This window comes from Corvus kubaryi, unplaced genomic scaffold (genome assembly GCF_017639235.1).
Source record: "Corvus kubaryi isolate FWS band 111438036 unplaced genomic scaffold, C.kubaryi_AGA036_p1.0 37249, whole genome shotgun sequence".
NCBI classification, from domain to species: Eukaryota; Metazoa; Chordata; class Aves; order Passeriformes; family Corvidae; genus Corvus; species Corvus kubaryi.
Window position 1 is genome coordinate 106,581 of NW_024581072.1, and position 7,311 is coordinate 113,891.

The following is a 7,311-nucleotide window of genomic DNA, read 5'->3' on the forward strand; positions in this document are numbered from 1 at the left end:
CCTGAGCCTGTTTTCATCAATCTGTCGGGGCCAGTAAGGTCAGGAGGAGCAGGCTGTCAGCCAACCACCGCTCCGCTGCAAGATATATTTACTCTAGAACCAGTGGCTGTCTAGGTACAGGGGGCGGATCCAAAGAGATTTTGAACAAAAGTGTATGAACAAGCTAAGGACGCAGGAGAGTCAGCTTTGGCAGACCAAGAGTCAGCTGTGGCAGATCCAGCATGTCCTGCGATCCAAAATAATGGCAACAGCCCTGATGAATGGGATCCTTTTCATTGGAGTGCAATGAAAGATCTAAGAAACACGGGGATGCAGCATGGGTTTGCTTCTCATTTTCGCACTGTGCTGCGAGTTATCTTTACTAATAAGCTAACCCCTTTTGACTGTCGGCAGATGACCCAAATTTGCTTCACTCTGACTCAGATGATTATTTTTGGGTGGCAGTGGAGACGGCTAGGAGACGGCTAGTGAATGAGGTCACCATGGGTAATTTAGAACATTCTCAAGATGACTCTCATTTTTGGAGCAGGTCCAGCCCAGCTTATGGGGGACCCTCCACTTAACACCCCGCAACTACAAGCCCAACTGCATTCCTTAGTGTTACAGCAAGGAAAAGAGCTTGCATTTCAAGTGATGAAGCATGTACCAGATGTAGGGACCCTCATCAGTCGTGAACGACAGTCAAGCAGAAACCAAGTGAGCCACATGTAACATTTATAGATCATCTTATGGAGGCGATTAAGAAACAAGTTGACAACGTATTGGCCCAAGAAACTTTGTTCTTGCAATTAGCTAAAGATAATGCAAATACATACTGTAAGCAGCTTTTGTTGATGCTGGAGAATCCTACACTAGTAGACATGATTGAGGCCAGCAGCAAAGTTGGAACAACACAGTATCAGATGCAGGGACTTAGAAGAATTGTTAGGTACAATTAATTGGATCAGACCATTATTGGAATTATAGAACGTGCTGTTGGTACCACTTTTTGATTTATTAAAAGGTGATCCCTACTTGTCTCCCAGGAGCTTGTCACCAGAAGTGCTTAAAGAAGCATTAAAGAACATAGAACTAGCAATATTAAAGAAAAAAGCCTGGAGAGTAGTTACCACTATACATCTCAGTGGGGTTTTTTTGTCAGTGTTCTTTTTTCACTGTCTCAGGATCATCCTCTGGGCCTCACAGCCCAATGGCAAGATAGTTGGCAGGACCCTTTACATTTTTTGGACTGGGTATTTTTATCATACCAGCACAAGAAAATGGTTACCACCCACTTAGAGCTGATACCTCATGTAATTTGTAAAGTCAGACAACAGTGTGTCCAACTATCAGGGCAAGAGCCAGCCATTATGACTGTACCCTTAACCTCTGAGTATTGGGACTGGTGTATGGCCAATAGCTCTGTTTTACAAATGGCCATGGAAGAGTTTCCAGGAAAAATATTATTCCACCACCCTGCACATAAATTTTTGCAGATGCATCTAGAATTGCAAATTGTGGAGTCATCCCTGTATTCATCGACCCCCTTACAAGGGCACACAGTTTACCGATGGATCAGGGCAAACAGGAAAAGTTGTCATCACCTGGAAGGAGGGAGATCAGTGGCATGACCTCATAGGCCACCAGGATGGATCCCCTCAGTTGGCAGAATTACGGGCAGTCAAACGGCTTTTGCAGCCTGGCCTTCTGAAAATTTAAATGTTGTATCTGATTCTCAACATGTGTGCACTATAGTTCGTCAATTAGATCGTGCCGTTTTGAAAGAGGTAAATAACAATGAACTGTTTTCTTTCCTAAAAACATTATGGCCTGCATTACGCCAACAAACTGCACCATTTTATATTGTCCACGTTTGTAGTCATATCAGTTTGCCTGGGTTCATTGTACAAGGAAACACCCATGCGGATAAGCTGACAGCCCCAGTGTGGACGGCCCCGGTACCAGATACATTGCAACAGGTGATTCAGTCACATCAATTTTTCCATCAAGGGGCTCATGCCCTATGACATCAATTCCATCTTACGTCTGCAGCAGCACATGATATAGCTGCCTCATGCTCCGACTGTCAGCAACATGTCACCATGACTCATGACGGGATGAACCCCAGAGGGCTGCAATTTCTTCAGCTGTGGCAATCTGGCATTACGCACATTTTAGAGTTTGGTTGCCTTAAATATGTACATGTTTCTGTGGGCATTTATTCTAAAGTCTGTTGGGCCTCTGTACATGCAGGAGAGAAGGCTAAAGATGTGATTTTGCATTGGTGCAGCGCCTTTGCAGCTTTAGGCGTACCACGTGTTGTAAAGACTGATAATGGTCCTGGTTATGCAGCTCAGTGCACTCAACAATTCTTGCCACTTTGGGGTGTTCGCCATGTCACCAGCACTCCGACTGGTCAAGCCATCATAGAGCACTTTCATTTTATGCTTAAAGTGTTTCTTCAAAAACAAAAAGGGGGAATGCAGGGTGAAACCCCACAGTCAAGAGTTTGGAAAGCTGTATTTACACTGAACCATCTTACTGTCCCTCCCTTTCATACAATACCTGTTATTTTAACACATTTTTTGTTGTTAGAGTTACTGAGTATCAGGACCCATGGCCCTGCTCCAGTCTGGGTTTGCAGTTTGCAAATATGAGCCTGGGAGGGCCCGTGGGATCTTGTTACCTGGGGACGTGGATATGCTTGTGTCTCCACAGATGCAGGAGTTTGGTGGGCACCTGCTTGTTGTGTTCAGGCTGTGTTGGATGACACTCCTCAGAGGAAGAAACCTTACGCTGCTCACCTGACTCCCTGGAATACCAAGAGTATTTGGGTGACCCTTTTGCATGCACTAAACTAAACAATAGGGCTTGGCAAAACCCAGAGCATTGCCTGAAGATTTGTTTTTGCTTTGTGGAGACCCTGCATATCCAGAAATCCCCAGCAGAACAGTAGGGGGGCCTTGCACCATTGGACAGTTAGGTATGGTAACACCTGATACGCTACTCATTGCAAGCCACACTGCACACCATAGATTGCAGAGAGCACTGAACACACTACCAGTAGATTGTAGCAATGACATACATTTTTGGAATGAAAGAGAACGCATAGCTGCTAGTTTATTATTGCACTAGCCACTGATGTAGATAGCATTCGCCACACTGCTTTAAAAAACTGTGCAACTATTGATTTTTTTCTTATTATCCCATGGACAAGAGTGTGAAGATTTTGATGGTATGTGCTGTATAGATTCAAAAAATGAATCAAAATGAATTCCCAAATACGTTCAGGAATTAATGGAAACTACACAGAAGATGCTTGTACCCTGTTTGCTATCTTGTCTGCAAAGGGCCCTGCAGAAGATGGTAAAAATGGCATTTGAGATTGAAAAAAAAAAAAGGGGGAATTGTGGAAGGACAGCAATGGGCTGTGGGCAACCTCAGCCTGGATGGGGTGCAGCTGTGCCCTTGAACAAGACAGATAAACAACTTTGAGACAGAAATGTAGAATGCAGACGTGTTGACATTTACAGCAAAAAGCAGAGTGATTTGTGACCAATTAGAAAAGGATAGAAGGCACATGTTTGTTAGCCAATTATAACGCAAAAAAGGAGTCTGTGTTATGCGCGAGATATAGAGAAAAGGTATAAGAAGTTGTACTGTGGGATAATAAACTGCTAATGCTTGCTACCATTGTTGGGCGTCAGTCTTTTGTGTTCACCATTACACCCCTACCCTCCTTGTCAGCATGCAGCCCAAGAAGCCTGAAAGGCTTTGGCCATGTGTAAGCCCTGCTCAGCAATTGACAGAGAGCTGTGTGCTAGCTAAAAAGGGGCCCGGAGGTCTAGCCATGGTCCCATCCACGCTACGCAGTCACACACCCACAGGTAAAGCAGGCAGACAGAGCTGAGCTCCGCACCTGAGGGAGCTTCCCTCTAAGCTGATCGAGTAAGCGCACAGGAGCAGAGGTAAAGAAGTAAAGAGAGGGGACTCTCCGTATGTGTTTCACGCAGGTTTACTCCTGCAAAAAGACTGTGACGAAGAGCCAAATTGGTAGGCGGGTCCAGGGATCTTATACAGGGCACGGAATAGGCGGGGAAGGGGATCTCAGCCAATGGGATAGGCGGGGTTGACAGCAAGGGAACCAATGGGAACAACACATAGGAGGGACTTAGGGAAGGATCCAATGGGGTGTTGAGGAACAAAGAACTTTCTAGAATGGATACATATTAAAGAAGGGACATGAATATACATAACTTCATACATAAAATAGGGAGGGGCAGACATTAACCAACTGAGGGAAAACATGCAAAAGCCAGAACAAGGAAATCATGAGTTCTCACTATGACTGCAAAGTTACATGCTAAACTTGGGTTGGTGACCACCACACCTGGTTGTCTGAGTTGTCCTCAGGAGACAGGTTGGCTAGAGCCACTTACACCGCCACAACCAATAACAAAAACATCTCTGTATTATCAATCCTGTGTTAAGCACAAATGCAAAACACAGACCTGTAACAGCCACTGTGAAAAAAATAAACTGTACCCCAGCCAAAATTGGTGCAAGATGAAGAAAAGGAGAGCTAAAACTCTGTGGCTGCAGAGTGTGTTCTCCTACAGAGGCATATAACTCAGCCATCCAGGGTAAAGTTGCTTTTATAAGGAGCTAGAGATTGTATTAGATCACTGAGGAAAAGCAATTGCTCTCGTTGTGTAACCTACTGTTGGGTCATTCCTAAGAGCCGTGTTCCTTAGTGCAGCTCAGCATGACCACTTAATATTGCCTTTTCTTTTGAAAGCAGTTTTAGGAGCCCTTGCTGATCTGAGAGTTTTCTAAGAAGTAGTAAGTTATGTAAAATGTAAAATTTTCTGATATTCTCATTTTCTTTGAGCCTACTTCCCCTCCCAAATTATAATTTTCCTACTTTTTTGTTACAATGACCCCACTGCACAGGGGACATCTGGCCTACAGGAAAAATCATGAATTAAATTCATGTTCCTAAGCATACAGCATTATTGTATTGTGATTATAAATTAATAAGTAGGCCAAGAATTGTTTTTTAGGACCAGCCTGACCAGCAGCAAGAACTGAACCAGTAAACAAGGAAGGGAAATTCCAGAGGCAAAATATCCTTACAACAACACTGAACAAAAGTTGCAGCAAAGCAGATATAAATTGGGGTGAATGGCCCCTCAATGGTCTCCCCACCTCTTTTTGAAAGATAACGTAGAATGGTCTTTCCCCTCTTAGATATTAAAATAAATATTTACGATACACGTCTTATGGAAGAACACCAGTTCTGCTTCTTTGTTTGTTGCTTTCTCTACTGAAATGAATACAATGGTAATTTCCATGTGACAGACGCTGTCATCCACAGCTTTCAGAGCACCAGGTGTAGAGGCTGAGAAGCTGACTTTAGTTTTGGGATATATTGTGGTGGTGCATCCCTGCCCTGCCCCTTCCCCTTGCCAGCTGCACTACGATCTGAGAATCTGAGAATAGAGATGCTCTTGTAGGATCCATTGTGGGCCACTTGTTGCCATCTGAGTGTGAAACAAATATGTCAGACTGAACTCCTCCTTTGCACTTCAGCTTCATTATGATTTCAATAGAACCCCTATGACTCATAAAATAGAGTTCTCAACCAAGATAAATTATATGAAACAAAAGAGTTCTAAAGTTTTCTTTAAACTGCTTATGCCTCTGGTTAATTTACAGAAGTCTGCATCCTTCACAAGGAGCATCCAATAGGTTTTTTGAAAGCTCTGCTCTCCCTCTCTTTGTGGTTTTAGTGGAGTTAAACTTCAGACACACTTGACTACATGAATTAAATTTGTGGATCAATTAGAAAATGTGCTTCTGATGCCTTAGGTTTTAACCTTTGTATTTTTCAAATTCTGTACTGCTTGGTGTGTGACTCTGAAGTTTTTTGTAGCCTGTAAATTTCTGCTCTCATACTAGGTAGACATAACAAAGCCTCTCTGGCCCTGCTTTCCAAGGACACCAAGACTGTCCTAGGCCAAAAGTATAAACGAAAGAGCAGCTAAGGGTGGGTAAGCTGAGGGGAAAACTGAAGCTTTAATTGGAGAATTAACCCTGCTATGCAAATGAACCAAACCTATAAAAGAGTGAAGAACTCGTGACCTGGGGTCCATCTTGGGGTCCATTTTGAGAATAGCTTCAGGCTCCCCAGGGTGTACTTTTGAGGGCTTTTCAAATAAATGCCTACTTTTATTCCCTTATTCCTGTCCAGTCTCTGTTTCTGGAAGGCCTCTCAAGGCATCACTTTGAAGGTGAGTGAAACATGTCAGTTAAAATGCCAGGGAAATAAGTGTGACAGGTATTCACAAATTTGAATGAGGGTATGAGTTTAAAATATTTTCCGTTGGGAAACAGGAGTGGTAACCAATGACAAAAAAAAGAAAAATTAAAGGCAAGGGAATTTTGTAATGCTTCTGGTGTTTCTGTGGAATATGATACAGTAAACATCTATAAAGTATATAGTGACTGTATTGTGTAAAACCCAGGATACTGAATTGGCCCATCCACTGCTTTACCATAGACTGTGTCAGAATCAGGACCAAGAACAGTAAATGATAGCATATTGGAAGAAAAAAAAAAAAAGAATAATAAGTATTAATAAGAGTTCTGGGGTGTCTTTTACTAAAAATAAAAAGCTTTGTGGGCTGACACATGCAATTACCTCACAATGACATGCAATTTACGTTCCATGCTCAATAATTCATCACTGGTTCAAATGCCTATCAATGTGCCTATGTACTCAAAATTGTTTGTTGATCCCTTCCTCTGCCGAATATGAATTATTGCTTACATACAGAAATAATTATTTAACTGAACAACTCTGACTGCATCTTCTGAATTGCAAGAAGTCTTAAAGTATTATATTTGACTTTTTTTTTGCAACAGGTGATAATATAAAATGCAATAGGAGGAAATTTTTCGAGAACATCAGGAATTTTCTAGAAATGGGTAGGAATAGTAGGATCCATACAGTAAGTATCATTTTTTTTTACAAGCACACAGTTCTATCTGCCATTATTTTAAAGCAAATAATAAAATCTAGACTAGCCTCTGTAATTATTTTGCTTTTTGCTGGCCAAAAGGAGCACCCACTGATAAGCTGTTTTGGTTTGAGGTTTTCTGGGGGTTTTTTTAATGAAGGTATGTTGCTTTGAAAGGTACGTGTTTGCCAGAGTATAATAGAAGAAGAGTAATTATGAGATAAGATAATACTGCTCCAATTCTCTCAGGACTGATTCATATAGCTGAAGACTCTGGGACACTGCCTAACATGTTAGAGTCTGTTTTGAT